At 47.3% G+C, this 19,730-nt stretch overlaps 1 long non-coding RNA gene across 2 annotated transcripts in view; it reads left to right on the forward strand.

The window, feature by feature from the left end:
* Positions 1-379: 379 nt before the first annotated feature.
* LOC131922595 (uncharacterized) overlaps positions 380-19,730 on the forward strand; it is a 29,720-nt gene continuing 10,369 nt past the window's right edge. The window contains exons 1-4 of one of the 2 annotated variants that reach the window (XR_009382336.1): positions 380-739; positions 2,017-2,182; positions 2,755-2,862; positions 5,020-5,146. This is a non-coding gene — a long non-coding RNA (uncharacterized LOC131922595). The remainder of the gene's footprint in view (positions 740-2,016; positions 2,183-2,754; positions 2,863-5,019; positions 5,147-19,730) is intronic. The other variant, XR_009382337.1, reaches the window with a different exon arrangement.

The following is a 19,730-nucleotide window of genomic DNA, read 5'->3' on the forward strand; positions in this document are numbered from 1 at the left end:
TGTTGTCATTTGGTTTATTTTTGAGGGAGTTGATGAGAAATAGTGAAAGTGGAGAATTAGGAATAGAAAGTCAGAGGTGGATCAGAGCTCACACTAACAGATCAAGTTCCTTTATTCAGTGGGCCCGGGTTTAAGTGAGTTTAAGGCCCTAACCTTGAGGAATTTGCTGGCCACACTAACAGAGCTGGAGTTAGCTGGGGAGAGAAGGGTTAAACTGTTACAACAAATTAGAAAAGACGTGTGTTTGAGTTTTCTGGTCCTTGATGGAGAGTGTCTTTTTGTCTTTCTCGGGAACCTAATTCTGGCTTTCTATCTACTTTCACGTCCAGCTAATTAGTCATTTAAAATGTCAGATTGCCAGGGAGCTAACATTAGCTAATGCCGTTTTATAGTAATGAACAACAAAATCAAGCAGGTCAATACTGTGCTCGGTTTCCATTTGTGCTTTTATACTGGCAGTCTTCTGAAATAATTGCCACAGAGATGGGAGATTCTAGAACAGAGACAAAGGAACGAGCAGAAAAGTCCCCTGATAAAAACACTAGCCTCGTGGATTTGCTACCCAACAGTTCAGCAGCTGTCTTGGAATTAAGGATTTTGCTTGTGGACTTTGTCTATTTTTCCCACTTTGAAAGGAAAACTGGAATGAACCGAGGGAAAGACTAGAAGACATCTCAGGTCATAAACGTCAGTTGCTTCTGTGAGAGCTGTAGGTTCCCGGGGCTCCAGTAAGAAAAGAGTGAGACCTGATTTTAAGATGGTTTTAATGATGTCTTGAGCCCGGTGTGGTGTCACTTACCTCTGGTCCCAGCTCTCCGGAGGCTGAGGCAGGAGGATCAAGAGTTTGAAGTCAGCCTGGGATACATAGGGAGTCTAAGACCAGGCTGACTGAGCTGCATAGCACTAACCTCTCTCTCAATCAGGGGACCTGGTAGGGGAGGTGGCCCTTCAGGTTAAATCAGCAGCTGTGTACACCTCACAGCTGGAGTTTGATCCCTGGGCCCAGAGTCAAAAGCCAGAAGCGGTGGTACATCTGTGACCTCAGCTCTCCTACCCTGAGATACAGGCAAAAACAGGAGAACTGGGTAGAAGCTTGAAGGCCAGCTAGCCCAGAGGCTGGAGCCCTGAGAGACTGAACAAGAGAGACCCTGCCTAAAAAAGGAGAGGATGGATTTCTAAAAGTTGTTCTCTGACCTCCACATTGGAGCTGTGGCATGTGGGTGTACACATACACGCACTCACAATAAATAGATAAATAGACAGATAGATCGATAGATAAATGGGTTGTTGAGAGACAGGGGAGATGTTGGCTCGGTTGGTAAAATATTTACCTTGCAAGCTAAGACCAGAGAATCCTTGGGGGCTCCCTGCCTACCCAGGCTAGCTCACTTGGTGATGTCCGGGCCAGGGAGAGAACTTGTTTTAAAAAGCAAGTGGTGGGTTCCTGAGGAAGGGCACTCAGAGTCATCCTCTAGTCTCCTCCCCCGCCTCCATAAATAAAAAGGAGGAGGCATGGATGAAGCATCCATTCGATTCTAGTTCTGCGCTGCCTTGTAATCACGGTTCTTTCCATTTCTTTGGCACTGTGGGGTTGGTGGTAGGATGTCAGCATTTTAAAGCTTAAATGTACTTTGTCCTCCTCTGTTTCGAAGTGAGTGGAGATAAAGGTTCCTGAGAGCCAGGACGACTTGTGCTTAATGTCATTAGACTTCTGGTTTGCATTATGGCTGCTAATTAGTTTCTGTCCTTAACTTTTTCCAATTAAAGCACCGAGTCCTTGGTGCTAAACACCTGGGCAGATTACCTAATTAGATGAAAGAAACATACACAGTCACTCACAGGTAATTATTTTAACTTTCGCTGCTTGTCTCTGGTGAAGGGAGACTAGATTTCGCATCAGTGGTTCCGGCTTCTGGGTGAGGGAGCTGGTCCAGTTCCACCTTCTACATGGTGCCGAGAACTTTTCTTACGTTAATATATGAAGAAGGTAATGCATGTCTTTTCTTCCCTCTGGAGAGAGAAAACACACAGGCCTGTCATTCCCCACCCCTGCTCATCACAGGAGCCAGGAGAACTCAGTGCTGTCTGGCTGAACAATGTTCTGGAGTGTTCTTGGAGACCTGCTGTTTGTCTTTCTTCCCTGGACACTGGAGGTGGGATGAGGAGACCCATGGCTCTGAAGGTGGGGTGTCTCTTCTTTACAATTTAGAGTTGCGAATCCAATCTCTATACTTCACATTCTTTTAAAGGAAAGGAAAATAATCAAAGCTTTGAGGATCTTTTAGCCCCTGGGATGATGCCAAGGACCAGCCCCACTCACAGGGAAGCACATGGCTAGTCATTGATGTGCTAGTCATTGCTGGTGACCCACGAGGTGCCTGAGTGAATTAGGTTCTGCCAGGGCTTGGGGATTAAATGCATGCAGCTGATGATATCAACGGTTCAGTCAGTCAGGGTCATTTCAGCCCCATCCAGTCTCGGAAGACCTACCCAGAAGCACCCTGGCCACTTCCTGAGCATACTCCAGCCTTGGTTCACGCTCTCTCCCTTCAGCCACATCCTCCAGCATGACTCCACCCTCTTCCCCTCAGAGGCTGGCCCCTTCAGCCCCCTTCACTAAAACCTTTCCTAGAAGCTCTGCACGTATGCCTCTGTGAGCCTCACTGTTCACTGTCCTATCTCAGCTCTGAGAGTATGATACCTCTTCATGTAGTGTCACTGGCCAGTGACACTGAATGCCCTTCTTCCATCCAGCTCCCAACCCAACCAGAAGGAGGGTGGACAGCCTGTGAGCAAACGCATAAACACATGTTCAGAAGCCATGGCATAATACCAGCAGTGAAGGATCCTATCATGAGTCAGGTAGGTGACGAGGGAGCCAGGGCAGAAAACACCAAGTCCTCTGTGCCCATCACTCCAATCACGTACCTGAGCCTCCCCTGTCATGCATTAGGCATCACCTGTGAGTGGTTCCTAACTTAGAGGAGTTGAAGCTTAGACTGGTCGGCAGGGTACACACAGTAGGACCACACTCATTCTCACCAGCACATGTCCTTCTAGGTGGCCTTGTACCTTCCTTCCTTCTCCTCAGGGCTATAATAGTGGCTGGGAGGCACAGAGCAGATAAATGCCAGAAGGTACAAAGAAGGCCAGCATGACTGGCATGTGAGTCTAGATCTGAGGACCCAGAGCCTAGTGGAGAACCCACGAGTGACATCCAAAGTCATGGACAAAGAATCACCATGTGAAGCTCACGGAAGCAGCCAGTGTACTGAGGATGACAGTACTATGCTTTGAATTCAGTGTCAGAGTTCTGCAGGGACTCAGACCCAGGTCCATCAGTGGAAAATGAGTCTTAGGACATTTGATGAAGCCGTAAAACAGATCCCTCAGTCAAGTCTAACAGATTTTGGCTCAACAGACAAGCTGTCCTCAGGTTGCTGTGAGAGTAGAATGCTGCGATTTTAGCAACACTTAGCCTTGTGCCTGGACGTGGCACACTAAATTATTATTATCATTATTACTATTTACGTTTGAGATAGGGTCTTGCTGTGTAGCCCTGGCTTGCTTGGAACTTGCTGGCCTCAGACTCAGAGGTCTGCTTGCTTCTGACCCCTCACACCCGAGTCAAAAGTGTGAGCCATCACACTTGGCATGATGCACTTTCTTTACCAACACTACTGAGTCCCTTAATTTCACTCATCTTGTCAGAGAAATCATGTTTCTATCCTGCTGTGATTAAATGTTGGTGTCTTTTCAGAAGTTGTCATTGAAATGTCACCTCATTGTGACAAGTAGTGGAAGCTGTGGCTCCATAAATAACTGACAGCTTCGTGGACAGGAGCAGGCACCCACTCCAAAAGCTTAATGCGGGGAATGTCCCCCTTTGTCTTTCTGTCTTTTGCCACCCAAGGACACGCTTTTCCTTCCCTCCATGGAATACAGCATGGAGATTTTCTTGTTTCTGTTTTTTCTTTTTTGAGACAGGGTTTCTCTGTGTATTCTTGGCTGTCCTGGAACTCACTGTGTAGACCAGGCTGGCCTCAAACTTGGAGGTCTGTAGCAGGAATCTTAAAAGTTCTTATTAATAAAATCAAACCCGGAGCCAAGTATTGGGGTGAACACTGGAAGATCAGAGAGACAGAACAAGACACAGCTAACCTCACCTGGCCAACTTCTCAGCTGATCTTGTTTCCTCAGACTGGAAGCCTCTGTGTCCTCATCCCAATGGCTCTCAGCTGAACTGCTGCTCGAAAGCCTGAAAGTTTAACCAGCCAAATGCTTCTAGTTCCTGGTCCTCATGCCTTATATACCTTTCTGCTTTCTACCATCACTCCCTGGGATTAAAGGCGTGAGTCACCATGCCTGGCTGTATCCTTGCATACATGGATTTCTGCCTCTGGAATGCTAGGATTAAAGGCATGTGCTACCACTGCCTATCCTAAGTATCTAGTGGCTTTTCTGTTCTCTGACCCCAGATAAGTTTGTTAGGGTACACAATATTTTGGGGAACACAATACCACCACAGAGGTCTGCCTGCCTCTGTCTCCTGAGTATTGGGATAAAAGGTGTGCACCATCACTGCCCAGCTGGCATGTGTTGATCTTGGAAGCAGAGAGACCAAGCTCTAGTGTGTGGGCACCTTGATCATGGACTGCTCAGTCTCTGGAATTATGAGAAATAAATTTACGTTGTTTATAAATTGCTCAGCCTCAGGTATTTGGTTATAGCAGCACAATATCCTTGGCGATATTTCTTTCCCTGACAATATTCATTTTACAAAGGGTTTTCTGTGTGCTAGACACTTGGGGAACAATGGTGACTCCAGACTGTATTTCCTTGGCAATGCCAAAAATAACTATATATATGAATGTGTAGACATAGTCCGTGATCAATCAAAGAGACACTGTAAACCCATGTGTGAGACTGATGCCATTGTATACCAGCATGCTGCTTTATAGTGAACTCTTCCCTTTTTTAATTTTACTATAGAGTAAATAATGTTTCTTTCCTACCCAGAGAGTATCACACAGAAGCTCAGGATCCTCCCTTCCAGTTATCAGATGCACTGGGGAGAGTTCATCTAAGAGACTGAAAACGATTCAGGGTATTGGTATTGCTCTAGGTCGCCTGCTAGAACTTGAAGGTAAGACGCTATTGCTGAAGACACCACACACTTCAGTCACAGGACTTGGGGAAATCAAACTGACTTGGGCGTCTCCTCCCTGATGACTGGCTTTCATAGTGTTATACGGTGTTGTGAAAACTTCTGGGGAAGAAAGGTTATCAACAGTTCTGCTCAGCTGTCAGTCCTGCTAACTACAACAATCACCAGCTGGACAAATAAGGCCAATGCTGCAATAGTGGCGCCAATGTCTTGTGGGTAACCAACAGCTGTCTGGGTGAACCTAAGGCCTGCTCAATAGGAGGGGATTCATTTCTGGTGCTGAACCTACCCAAAACCCATGGTCGGAGAGCTCATACATCCTAGAGGAGAACATTCCTACTACTGTTTTGCTAAACTGATATAATATCCAGCTGCCTTCTTAATTCTTACCCTTATACTTATGGACAAATGTAGCCCATACCCTCTATCATTGAAGCAAATGGACTATTGTAGAGAATCTCAAAACCCACAGAAGAGGTGACTGTGGAGTTCCTAGCCCCAAAGGGGACACACAGAACACAGCCTCTTTACCAAGGCTCAGGGACACATTGGAAAGATTGTAGGAATCATAGGATTAGAAGGAGTGCTACAGTGCATCTCCATCTGGCCACGACAGGGGCTCAGCTCCCATGAATTCTCAACAGCTGTGGTTACCTGCACAAGACCTGAAGGAGACCATGCCAGTGAACATTTCCACATGGGTCAGGGAAGGTCTCACAAGACCCCAGATGAACTGAGGAGCCTCCTTGCCAGCTAGGCAGGGCCTTGGAATAGTTTAGGTAATGCTACTATGGCATAGTAAAGAATTTAATGAGCTTTATTACTGGTTCTTGGAGGAGACTAAATCCTTGGGGTTCCCCACAGATTCTGTCTTTGTTAATCTTGAGCTGCTTAGTTGCCCCAGATTTTATTTTAAGGGCTGAAATGACCTTTGAATGGGAGTTTCTTACCCAATAGACCAGATTTGGGATCAAAGAACTGGGGCTTTGTGGCAAGCAGCCTGGCCAATAGGAGGGGCTGAGATCACCTGAGTCTGAGCTCAGTTACATGATCAATGATTCAATCAATCAAGAAAAACTCTGGACCCTGGAGCTTATAAAGATTCTGGGCTTGTGGCACACTGATGTTCTTGATGCTGACATACCTGGAGTCCATGGAGACAGGGCACTCAAGTTCTGCCTGCTGTGTACACGTAGAGACTTCCTGACTTCTGGGACTCGCTGCTGATCATGGAAATCTTGAATGTATGGTCAGCCAGTCTGAGGGACAGGTGGCTGGGGTCTGCAGTAAGAGTGCCCTGTGGAGGACTTTGCCTCTCACTTGGGCTGGGCTCACTGGCAAGTACTTCAGGGACACCAGCTGGTACAAGGATAGTTACAGAAAAGACACCAAAGTTGCATGCTTCCAAATTCCTAGGGACTGTGAACTTTGGGAACTGAGGCAGGAAAAAAGCTTTCTTCCTGTGCAGAGGGCAGGGAAAATCCTTGACAAAAAGTCCACTCTTGTTGACTTTTGAGTCCAGAAGTTTTGGGGCAAGTGCTGACCCATGCATGACTTTCATCCAGTGTGTGTGTGTGGGGGCTCTTTTGTCTTTTTCATAAAGGTGGGAGACAGGAGAGATCCTTGAAAGGCTGATGATTGGCTCATGCCTTTTCTGATCTTTCATTCATTCACTTGCTTATTAACTTATTCACACTGTGACTGCCACAGCCTGGTGCTCCCCACCCCTGGATCGGGGTGGGGTTGGGGGTGGGGAATGTAAATGTTCCTGCCTTACTGGTCCTTATCCACTGTGTGTTGGAGGCAGGGTGGAGAGACTGTCTGAATATAATATGTGTGATGACTTCTATATTAAAAAAATAGGTTACTGATATTATAGGTGTGTAGTTGAGAAGTATTATGGGGTAGAAGGGCGCAGGGTTAAGGGAGTGCTGGTGGAGGAGGTTGCAATTTTAAGCAGGGAAGTGGAGGCAGAACTCATTGAGAAGGTCCCATCTGAGCAAAGACTTCATGAGGATGTGAGGGAGAGTCATGAGAAACAGTGAGTGTGTAGCCAGGCCCGGAGGCCCAGTCATCCAGCTGCTCAAGAGGCCGTATGCTACAGTGCAAGTTCAAGACCAGTATGCATAACTTTGTGAGGTTCTCTCTCAAAGCAGAAGTGGAGGGAGGATAGGGGATACAGCTTAGTTCTGGAGCACTTGCCTAGCATGCACAAGGCCTGTATCACAAGGAGGGGAAGAGGAGGAAGGGAGAGGAGGGGGAGGAGGGAGAGGAGGGGGAGGAGGGAGAGGAGGGAGAGGAGGGAGAGGAGGGGGAGGAGGGAGAGGAGGGGGAGGGAGGGATTAATGTAAAAGTCCTGCATATTTGAAGAGCATGAGGAATTAGGGTATATGGAGGAGAATCAGCTAAAGAGGAAGCAATAGAGACAGTCCACTAGAGAATGCAGGATGTAGGGGTGTGGTGGGGGAGATTCTACAGGGCCCTACAGTCCATGAGGGAATGCAGGATGTAGGGGTGTGGTGGGGGAGATTCTACAGGGCCCTACAGTCCATGAGGGAATGCAGGATGTAGGGGTGTGGTGGGGGAGATTCTACAGGGCCCTACAGTCCATGAGAGAATGTAGGATGTAGGGGTGTGGTGGGGGAGATCTTACAGAGCCCTACAGTCCATGAGAGAATGTAGGATGTAGGGGTGTGGTGGGAGAGATCTTACAGAGCCCTACAGTCCATGAGAGAATGTAGGATGTAGGGGTGTGGTGGGAGAGATCTTACAGAGCCCTACAGTCCATGAGAGAATGTAGGATGTAGGGGTGTGGTGGGGGAGATCCTATGGGAGATGCACAGGGAAGACTTGGATTTTACTTGGATGTAGAGGAATCAGGAGAGTAGGAGACAGACAGCAGCCGTGGTCTGACTAGGTTTTACTAAGGATTGATTTGCTGCTGAGCTAAAAGAATTTTATGGCAAGGCTTGAGACCCAGAAAGGCCACTGTGAGAACCACAGAAGTGACCCAGTGGGGACAGTGGCGCATGAGAAGTGGTCGTCGTCTTCATCTATTTAAAATTTTAGCATTTTCTAAGAGATCAGCTATGTGGAGAGAAAGAGTGGAGTCAAAGATGCCTCCACAGTGCTGGCTGACCACAGCTGAGGGTGTGTGTGGGGGGAGATTTCAGTTTAGGCACTGCCTGCTGCTCCCACATCGTCATAACCTGTCTGTCCATTCACAAATAGGCTTATTGCTTTTGATTTTTTTCTAAAACAGCCCTCTGTGTTCCAGTGTTTGGCCAAACTTCCCACTGTGAGTCCTGGCTTTAATTTTTTAAGAAAAAATATTTTCATTTTGTATGTATGGATGTTTTGCCCACATTTATGTCTGTGTACCTTGGAACTGGAGTTATGGATGTTTGTGAACCACCATATGGGTACTGGGAATCAAACCACATCCTCTGGAAGGGCAGCAAATACCCTTCACCTCTGAGCCATCTCTCCAGGCCTCCTGGCTTTACTCGGTGGAAGAGCTGCATCTGTGGAGGGTCCGGAAACCAGTCCCCACAGACAACAGCAGTGTTGGGCATGTGTTGCCACACGCATAAGCTTTATGAAATGATTTCTATAGTTAACCTGATCAGCAGATCACGTCACATAGTTACTTTGTGTGTGTGAGGATGAGAACACTCAAGACGTGTCCTCAACAAATTTAAGTATGTATTTCACTGTTCTTGACTATGGTCACAATGTCATACTTTATGGCTCTGGAACGGGTTCATCTTGTAACCACATGTTTTCATTCTAACTAATGTTCAATTCCCTTCACCTCTAACCCTGTAAAACCACAACTCCATTCTCTGCTTCAGTTTCTATGTACTTGACTGCTTCCTCCTTCATCACAGAAGTGGTATTACAGGGTATTTTTATAGGAATGTCTGAATTGCTCCAGGTATCCCCCAAATCCACATTTTTGCAAAGTCAAGATACATTTTTTTTTTTTTTTTTTGAGACAAGGTTTCACTATGTGGCCCTGGCTGGCCTAGAACTCACTAGACCAAGGTGTCTTAGAATTCATAGATATTGCCTGCCTCTGCCTCCTGAGTGTTGGCTCTAGAGGCGTGTGCCACTCTGCCCAGCCAACATGTCCTTTTTTAAAGGTGGAATGACGGTGTACTGTATGCATATAATGTTAAGATAACATCACAATGAACAGAAAGCAGTAACGGAGCTTCAGATCGTAGGTCCATCCTTGGGAGTTCAGCCCTTTTTTCCTCCCCACTTCTGTCTCAGGGATTCCACATATGGATGTGCTGTTTTCTCCTGAGTCCAGTTTTATTCCCCTTCAAAAGTGTTCAGTTCATCGCACTGAATTTCCAAGGTCGTTTGGGAGTCACTTGGAAATACAGCCTCAGCATTTTGGGTTCTGCTTGCTCAAATCCCAGGCTGGGGACAGTTGTTACAGAGCAGTATGCTCCCTTTTGGCCACCTACTGATGATCTCTTGGATGGGGCAATCTGGTCTTCTGGCTGGCGCTAGGGAGCCCATTAAAGTGCCCAAATACACTACGGTTTTACCTGTAGAAGAATAGTACTTTCTAGAATATTGTTTAGATAGTAAACACTTAGGAACCCGGATGTCTTTGAATTTGGAACCAAGGATTAAAACCCAAGGACTATAAATCATTTCTATAACTAGATTTCCAAAGTGCACATTGAAGACCCAGAACAAAGAGCTTTAGAATTGGTCAAAACTGAGAGTCCTACAAACCCCAAACAGGAGATATTCTTTCGTTCCATGTGTACACGCGTGAGCACGTGCGTGTGTGCATGCTTGCATGCGTGCGTGCGTGCGTGCGTGCGTGTGTGTGTGTGTGTGTGTGTGTGTGCGTGTGTGGTGTGCATGTGTATGTGTGCTTGAATGTGTGTGGGCAAGTGTCCATGCATGTGTCTGTGTGTGTATGTGTATAGGCTTGAGTACTTCGAAACAAATACTTACTTTATATTGTTTCATCTGCACACCTTAGAAAATGAGAGAGAAGCGCATTAAAAATACAGCACTAGGGGCTGGCAGGATTGCTCAGTGGTGAGGGTTCTGTTTCCAGAGCTCATATCAGGTGGCTTACCACTGCCTGTAACTCCAGTTCCAGGGCATCTGGTGCACCATTCTGGACTCCAAGGACACCTGCATACATGTGATGTGCACACACACACACACACACACACACACACACACACTATAGAATAAATGGCTTATGGAAGGGACCTAATTCCAGGATTATTTTGTCACTGTGGCTTGCTATTTGGGAACTCTGACTTTGTCCAACAGAACAGGGTTGTGTAGATGGCTCAGTTGGTTAAGTGAGGCCAGAGAACCTGAGGCAAAGGCTGGGCATGTGTGCCTGGCATCCTAGTATTGGGGAAGTGGACACAGGGGGATCCCTGGGTCTGCCTGGCCAGCTGGTCTAGCCAATTGGTAAGCTACAGGTTCAATGAGAGACCTGATTTCCAAAAATAAAGTAGCATTATATTTAAGAAGACACCTGATGTTGGCCTCTGGCCTTCACATGCATTATCCACACTTATATGAGTACCCACATAGTCACGTGCACACACACAGATACATACACATACACACACATACAAAATAGCGTACATATATCAGCCGTTCTGTTTCTATGGTTGGGGATTAAATTTGAAAGGAGAACTGATTTATTTTAGCAAACATTTGCTAATATTTCTAGCTAGGAACATGACATACATGGAGCTTTCAGAGATAAGACACTCCAAACTGGAGAGAACCAGGGACGTTAGCCTTGATCAAACACCAATGCAGGGAGTGGAGTTGTAGCTCAGGAGGGTAGCCCTTGCCCCGCATGTTCAAGGCCCTGGGTACAATTGTGAGCACTGCAAAAACCAAAGACACTCACTCAGCTACAAATGCTGCTTGAGTCCTCTGTGGCACGGGTGTGTACAGTTGGTTTGTGTCAACTGCTTGTGGTTTCTTGCTTATAATTTAAAAAGTGTACCACGTACTGGTAGTGTAGCTCAGTGGTAGAGTGCTTGTCTGTCATGTGCAAGGTCCTGGGTTCCATCTTAGCATCTCACACACACACACACACACACACACACACACATACTCAGGCACACACATGCACACCCATATACATGTATATACACTCCTCTCATTCACACACATACTCAGGCACACATATGCACACTCATGTACATGTACACACAATCAGTCTGAGAGTTTCACATGTGCCGTCTAGGGTCAGTCCCATTGACCTGGGGCAGCAATCTCCTTACGTGGAGTCCTTCATTCGTTCTCCACCCTCCTTTTCCTTGGGTTCCCCTTAGGGTCCTGGGCCCTGCAGCATGACCGCTCAGAGGGAATTGGAAGCTGCTGCCCTTTGATGGTAGTTTCTGGGCCTAAGATGGAGACAAGTGGGTCCTGGGATGGCTCCTCTCCTTCCACCCTTCTTTCGGGGCTCAGCTCTTCAGCTTAGACTGCCAGTCTGGGGAGCCAGTGTGCAGCCATGTGTGCTGAGCCCCTGGAGGCTGTGGGCACTGTCTGGGGCCTGGGCCCTGAGCTGCTGAGCTGCTTAATTAGCCCTGGTGCCCAAGAAGCCCCATCTGTTCCCACACTTCATGCAGCTCCAGCTCCCCAGCTCCCTGCCTCCCAGACCAGGCAGGCTTCTCCTCCTCCTCCCTGCCATCCCTGGAGATGGCCCTACCCTGAGAGCCTTGTCATGGAGCCACGAGCCAGTTGTCACAGGTCTAGATAAATCCCGCTCTCTCACCCTGCTTGACAGACAGATCGGGACAGATGGCAGAGAAGAGAAGGGCCAGGGCAGCTTCTGCTGTAACTGGTGGACCTGCCCTTCACTGGCCACAGAGCCCAGAGCTGCTTCCCTCCATAGGGCAGACACAGCTCCCTGACCCAGAGAATCCTAGAGTATTAGTTGGGTTCTCTTGACTGCAGAGCCTGAGACAAGGGTTTGGGTGCAAGTGGTTTTTCTGGGGGATTCCAGGATGCAGGCGATGGGGAGAAGCAGACGGGAAAGAACAAAGGGAGAGGCAAAGTCCATCACAGAGATTCTGGCTGAGGTGACAGGGGACCGATGGTGAGACTGTCCTTAGGGGTTCAGATGTGTAACGCTTTTGTGGATGCACCTGCCACCCATCAAGCTGCTGGTGGCTATTTGGAGAAGAGCAGGCCAGCACAGCACCATGCCTGGAGCCTTAGCATCTCTGGTCTTGCCACTCTGTTGCCTCCTTATCCCATCTACCACACACCAAAACGAAATGGGTGGCCCGAGCAATCACCGTTTTATTACCTCTCGTATCTGTGATGCTCTGATCCAGCGAACGCTGAGCTGTGGGTTAACCTTGGGGTCTCTCGTAGAACTGCGGTCAGACGCTGGCCAGGACCAGAAACCAGAGACCCAGGGCTACTGACGCTGTCTGTGTGTCCTTTCCTCTCTGTGTGTGCTCAGATGCCTTGCCAGGGAGCCTTTCTATGTGGAACTGTTTGGGCGCCTGTCTTAGTTCGGGTTTCTATTGCTGTGGTAAGCATTATGACCGTAAGCAACCTGGGGAGGAAAGGGTTTAGCTTATAGTCCATCACTGCGGGAAGCCAGGACGGGAACTCAGGGCAGGGACCATGAGGAGTGCCCCTTACTGCTCCTGTTCCCCATGGTTTGCCCAGTCTGCGTTCTTACAACACTCAAGACCACCAGCCTAGGAATGGCACTGCCCACAGTGAGCCTAGTCTTCCCACATCAATCATCAACCAAGAAAATGCCCTCCAGGCCTGTCCACAGGGCAACCCCAGGTGGGGGCATTTTCTCAGTTGAGGTCCGCTCTTCCAAAATGACTATAGTGTGTGTCAAGTTGACATAACAGCAGTCATTACAGCTTTCTCACGGCATGGCTGTCTCTCAGCCCTTTCAAGGTATGGGGTCGCTGGGCCTGCACAAATGTCCCAAGGGCCGCTGTAGAAGCTGCAGCACTTCTTACAACCCTGCTCCAAGAGTCATGTGACTCACTCCCATCTCAGACTGTTAGTTACAGGTGAGTTACAAGTCTGCCTACACTCAAGGTGGATGGGCATAGACACCTCTCTGAACGGAAGAAGTATGAGTCCCATTGTAGAAGATCAGGTGTCATGGAGGGCAGTCCTGCGATTATCTTTTGACAGTTACATATGAATGTATAATAATATACCGTAGTTATACATGTGAATAGTTATGTAGTATGTACAGTTCTGCATGATTTTATATACTGCATCCTACATCAAAACAAAACTTAAACAGAAAGTTTCTGGTGCTACATGCTTATAAACCCCAGTGCTCAGAAGTGGAGGCAGGACGAGCAGAAATTCTAAGTCATTCTTTTTTTTTAATTTAAATTTTTTTTTTTTTTTTTTTGGTTTTTTGAGACAGGGTTTCTCTGTGTAGCTTTGCGCCTTTCCTGGAACTCGCTTTGGAGACCAGGCTGGCCTCGAACTCACAGAGATCCGCCTGGCTCTGCCTCCCGAGTGCTGGGATTAAAGGCGTGCGCCACCACCGCCCGGCTTAATTTAAATTTTTTTAATTCATTTAACATACCAACCTCAGATCCCTCCTTCTGCTCCACCCCCTCACCTCCAGCCCACCTCAGCCTCTCCCCCCAACCCCTTCATCCCCTCCTCCAAAAAGGTAAGTTCTCCCATGGGGGAGACAGCAAAGCCTGGTCCACTCAGTTGAGGCAGGACCCAGCCCCTCCCTGCTGCATCTAGGGTGAGCAAGGCGTCCCTTTAGTCATTCTTAGCCATATAGTGAGTTCTAGTCTAGCCTGGGCTACATGAGAACCTGACTGGAAAAAAAGAAAGCAAAGGAAGTTCCTCTGCTTGTCCATCTGTCGTGGTGAGGGGGCTGCCTTTCTTCTGACTACACTCCGGAGTTGAATGTTTCCTGTGGTGACCCTGGAGCTGGGAGGCCTCTCCTCAGAAACCTGTGAAGGGATTTTGTTGATAAGCCATAAAGCATGGTTCCTTTCGCTATTGCTTAATATTTGCGGATGTGTGGGTGCGTACACAACTAACCTTTCTTCCCGTTTTATTGATGGGGAAACTGAGGCTCTGAAAAGACCTCCAGGACCTAGCATGTAACAAAACTAGGAGTCTGCCTTTGTGGTTTCTGTGCTGAAACCTCCCCAGGATCCCCAAGGGAGTGGAACCCTCTGGGATCCTGATGGGTCCTCAGGACTCTCTGGTAATTCTTGGATGTTGGTGATGATCCCGAGGCCCCACAGAGCTGAGGGCAGTTTACTCTCTGGCTCAGAGATTTTCAGTGGCTCCCTGGCACCAGCAAGAACAGATCTGAATGTGCAGAATGCTCAGGGCCCCCTGTGGTGGGACGAGTGTATATGTACAAGTGTACCCACCACTTCTCAAAGTTAAGCAAGCCAGCTCTGCGTGGAGGCCTGTAGGCATCTGGGAAGGATAATGCCTTCTGGACAGGCTACAGGCCCCCACCCCTGTTCCCCGTTCCCCAAGGTCTCTCTGCAGTTGTAACAAAGGAAAGACCCCCACCCCCACCCACTCTGAAGTTTTCTTTGTTCACCAGAGCTGAAGGACAATGGCTGGGCTAGCTGGCTGGGCTGACCGGTGTGATGGGGGTGGAGACAGGCTGAGAGGAGGGGCCGGAGAAGTCTTGGGGAAGTTTCCATATGCGAGTAGTGTCTGAAGACTTGGATCCAACTGCGCTCTTTTGGACCTAGCTTGTTCCTTGCCGATCCAATAGGTCTCAAGTGGCCCATAAAATTTTTACTACATTTTGTCCGCCCGTGGACACAGTGACCTAACGTGACCCAGTCAGAGAGCTGTTTGGCAATGTTTTCAGAGGGGACCAGAATGGCCTGGGCCGCAGCCGAATTGACAGTGTTTGCTTTAATCAGGAATGATGGCTTCTGGTGGGAATCAGAGGCAGGTGGTGCGGGGAGCCGGTGAACTTTGTCACAACGCAGTGACTTCTGTAAAATTCACAGCGGTTCCTTCCAACTTTTTCTGGACAAGCAGGAGAGACTACAAATGTCTGGTGGGCTGCAAGGAATGATGGGAATAGTGTCTTATTTTTAGTCTTGAACTCAGAGAGGGAAGCCTATACGGGTGAAGCATGGTTTACTGCAGTTTGAAATTCTTTACCCTGTTATTTTGATTGAATAACTCAGATAAATAAGTGGAAATAAATGAAAAAGAGAATTCCTTTTTTGTTTTTTCTGCTATAACAGTGTCTGAGACTGAATAACTGATAAAGAAGAGAGGTGCCTTTGGCTTATAGATATAGACTGAGAAGTTCAAGGTCAGTTAGCCGCCTCTCCTGAGGGCCTCATGTTGCTTTATACATGGTGTAAAAGCAAATATCTGCATGCGAAACAGAGGAGATGAGGGTGACTCTTATTCTGGTTCGTTCATAACTGAAGAAAATCATGAATTCGTTATGAACACTCCACCTCTGCGATCCAAGTACCTCCCACCAGACCTCATCTCCCAACATGCTACAATAAGAAATTAAAGCTCAGAAAAGGCTCTGGTAGGGGTCAGCTGTGTCCAAGGCACAGCGGCCCAGATTTTCCAGGCTCTAGCAGGGGATGTGCTTCTGGGTTTTTGACTTTGCCTTGTTTGGTTCAGATGCCCCCAAGGAACAGGGACCATGCAAAAATCCTAGTTCCTAAAGTGGTGGCCTCACTCTGAGTCAGTTTCCAGAAACAATGAGATTTCTCTCAGGGTTGCTAAATACAGGAGGGTATCCCCAGGTTCCATAGGAGCAGAACTCATTTGATTCAACCCTGGGATGCTCTGAGCCTGCCTCTGAGGGTCGGGTCTGACCAACAGCCTGCTGATGTTTAGTTAACGCCGAAGTTCATGGCTCTTTTTCTTTTCTGTCTTTGTTTGATACAGGTTGGTTGATCTCTAAGCCAAGATTGGTCTGGAACACTCTTTGTAGCCCAAGTTGGTCTGAAACTTGTGGCAATCCTCCTGCTTCAACCTCCAGAGTGCAGGAATACCTTGCCTATTTCTTGTCGGCTCTCAGTGGGAGGTCAGGGGTCAATAACATCACCAGCAGCGATGTCTCAGTCCTAGGCTGGCGGGAGTCACTGGGCAGATGTCTCTGAAGAAGCGCTGTTGTGTAAGACTGTATAGGGCCGCAGCAGAGGCTCTTATTGCCAGGAACATGAACAGGTGCATTAGACTCTTCCATCTTAACCCCCCGCCCCCAGCCCCTGCCGCTCTATTTCCTTATTTAGGGATTGACTCGAGCGACTCTCTTTTGATGTTGATGTCTTTCATGACTGTATTGCCCTGGCTTTTTGACCCATCACATCTTTATGATTCCTTGTGTATCACCCCTTCCTGCTCCTCCTTCCCACCACTGCCCATGGCTGAGGTGCTGCTTCCATTCCTCAGACACCGTCGACCTGTTTGTCTTAGTTTATTTTTCTGTCTTTATGACAAAACAGCCCGACAAAAGAAACTTAAGACAGAAAGAATTTATTCCGTCTTATAGTTGGAGAGCAGAGCCCATCAGGGAGGATTGTTAATTCAGGCCTCAGGAGGGTGGAGTAGCTGGTGATATCACACCCACTGTCAGGAAGCGGAGAGGGATGCATGCACACATGCTGCCACTCAGCTCCCTTTCTTCACTTATATGGCACAGGAGCCCAGCCAGGGAATGGTGCCACCCACAGTGGGCAGGCTTCCTCCCTCAATGAACTCAATGGAGATAAATCCTCAAAGGTATTCCCATAGGCTCATCTCATTGATCATTTTAGACCCTGTCAAACTGATGGCTAATATGAGCCATCACAACGTTGCTAGTGAATTTTTACTATGTAGAGTTTTTTTTTTCTTTTCAATTGAAAGCTTGCAAATGCAAGATAAGTTAAGAAAATAACTAGGCTCCCATCATCACTGTCACTGAAGCTCTTATTTATATACACTCAGTGTTGGCCACAGAAGACTGAATGGTGTGGGTTGTCATCATCTGAAAACCTCACTCACAGGCTTTCAGTGGGTGCCTGTTATGGGTTGAGATCTTAGCTGGGGCTCTCAGCTGGACAGCTCCACGTGGCCCGGGCCCTGAGAGTGAATTAGGCAAAGGCTGTTATTAACATCTCACTACTTGGCCTTAGATATTATGGGTATGACTTCATCACAATTCTGTATTTCACCCACAGAGGCAGTCAGATGCCCAACTTCCAACTGTCTGTCTCTACTTTCTGCCTCCTGATGGAGAGTAATGATATTCTGGAAGAGTTCATGGGCATGGGAATGTCCATACTGTGCATCCTCTGTGGTCCATCCCTCCTGATTCATGGGGCTTTTGTCTTGTGAGGATATCCTGTGAGGATCCCATGCATCTCCGCTGGTCTCAGGTTATTCCTCCCAACAAGACTCTCATCTTTCATGCTAACCCAGATAAATCTGAAAGCACCCATGTTTTCCAAAATGCAGAACAGTTTAGCCCTCTCTGTCTCTCCTTTCTCTGCCCTTGGTCTTCTCTTTCATAACTTAAGCCCCTTTCATAACAATAGACTCACTGAGTATTTTTCAAGATTTATTTCATTTTTTTATTGTATGCAAGAATATGTATCTGTGTGTGAGAATGTGCACATGAATGCAGTTGCCCACAGAAGCCAGGAGGTGCCAGGTTCCCTGGGTCTGGAGATATAGGCAGGCTGTGTATTATCTAACATGGGTGCTGGGAACCGACTCTGGTCCTCAGGTCCTCTGTAAGAACTGTATGTGCTCTCTAGCTGAATCATTTAAAAGGCCTAAGGACTAGTTATCTTTGAAAATAAAATTAATATATAGTTAGTTCTCCCATCACCATCACCAGATATTTTGCAGAAACATCATGAGGGGGGTGTTATTCTCATGCTCTGAGGGAATACATTCTATCATAGTAAGGAAGGCATGGTCGCAGGGGTTTCCAGCTGTGGCAGCCATAATGGAGGGCAGCTGGTTACATTGCATTGGCATCCAGGAAGCAGAGAGCAGAGCCAGGACTGGGACCAGGCTATGACCTATTAGCCCCATCCCCTCAGATACATGCCACTTTCTGAAGGTTCCAGAATCCTCCCAAACACCACCACCAGCTGGGACCCAAGTGGGGAACATTTGGTATTCATACTATAACATGAATAAACAGTGGACATTAGAAAATTAATGTTTTTGCACTTTTTTTTAAAAAAATAGAGAGCTTTCTCTTTTAGGGCTGAGCTCTACGGAGCCAATGGTTTCTAGGAGGTGAGGGACACATACAGAATCAGAACAAGAGAGAGTTCTTCTGCTTGCTGCCTATTAGCCCTGTGTCTTTGGGCAAGAACTTGGCCGTTCACATTTTTTACTTCATCATCTATGAAAAGCGAGGTCATTATCACCCATTATTGCACATTGATGTGGAAATGAATGTGATATATACTAGGAGACCCTAGCACCAGAGACCTGACAAGGATGGAGGATACAGATCTTGTTTAGCTTGAGGTGTGGGTAAGAAGAAAGGGAGAATGTTCTGAAAGCTGATAATGTATAATAAATCCCCAAAGAGATGCTCTTTCGAAAGCCTGCTGATTAAGACATTTATCAACTGGGGAAAACGTCTTAGCAGAGAGACGGAGCAACTCTAGCTATAAATCTGCTTCCTGGTGTTTGGGCACAACTTAGAAGAGGGTGCAGTTGGTAGGACAGAGTTCCTGACCCATGACTTTCAGGCAGGTACCCCGCCCTGACAGAGCTTGGTGTGACCATCTGCAAAATGAGGAGTGTCTGTGGTCAGCATTCCCAGAAGACCCAACTTTTAATTGTATTATAAATGAAAACATTTCAGCTAGTCTTTTACGGCTTATCTTTGGGGTAGTTTCTTGGTGGTCTTTAGACTAAGGCTTCATATTTTATCTCTTCATGTGTGTACATGTATGTGAGGTCAGAGGACAACGTGCAGGAACCAGTTCTCTTCTCCCGCCATGTGGGTGCCTGGGATTGAACTCGGCCCGTCAGGCTTAGTAGCAAGCACCTTTTACCGGCCTCATCAGCTCTGGTTTGACTTTTTTTTTTTTGAGGTTAAAGATGATGGTATTTATTATTATTCCCATCTTTAATTCTGTTTACATTGGCTTTACAATTAAACAGATAACATTGATTTACAAAGAGTTTTTTGACTAATCAATTAATTAATCTGCCAGCCCGATCACAGTTTCCCCTCCCTCCCTCCTCTCCTTCCAGTCCCTCTTCACAACCTTCTCCTTTTCCCTCCTTGTTCTCCCCATCCTTTTTAACAGGATGGAATGAGGGTAGCAGGGTCCCAAAGCTTGGGAGGTGTCCTTGGTACTGAACCATGGGCGGGTGTATCATATGAACATCTCTGCTTTGATGAGAGAGACACACACAGAGAGAGGAAGTTGGGAGCAAGAGAATGATTGAAATTCTTGGGTGGTTGTTTGTCTTGTCTTTGGAGACATACATGCGGGAATGTCCTGAGCAGAGAAATCCCAGAAAGAACAAGATTATTAAAGCAGCAGTAGCAGCAGCAGCA

The sequence above is a fragment of the Peromyscus eremicus genome, chromosome 12 (assembly GCF_949786415.1).
Source record: "Peromyscus eremicus chromosome 12, PerEre_H2_v1, whole genome shotgun sequence".
Classification (NCBI taxonomy): domain Eukaryota; kingdom Metazoa; phylum Chordata; class Mammalia; order Rodentia; family Cricetidae; genus Peromyscus; species Peromyscus eremicus.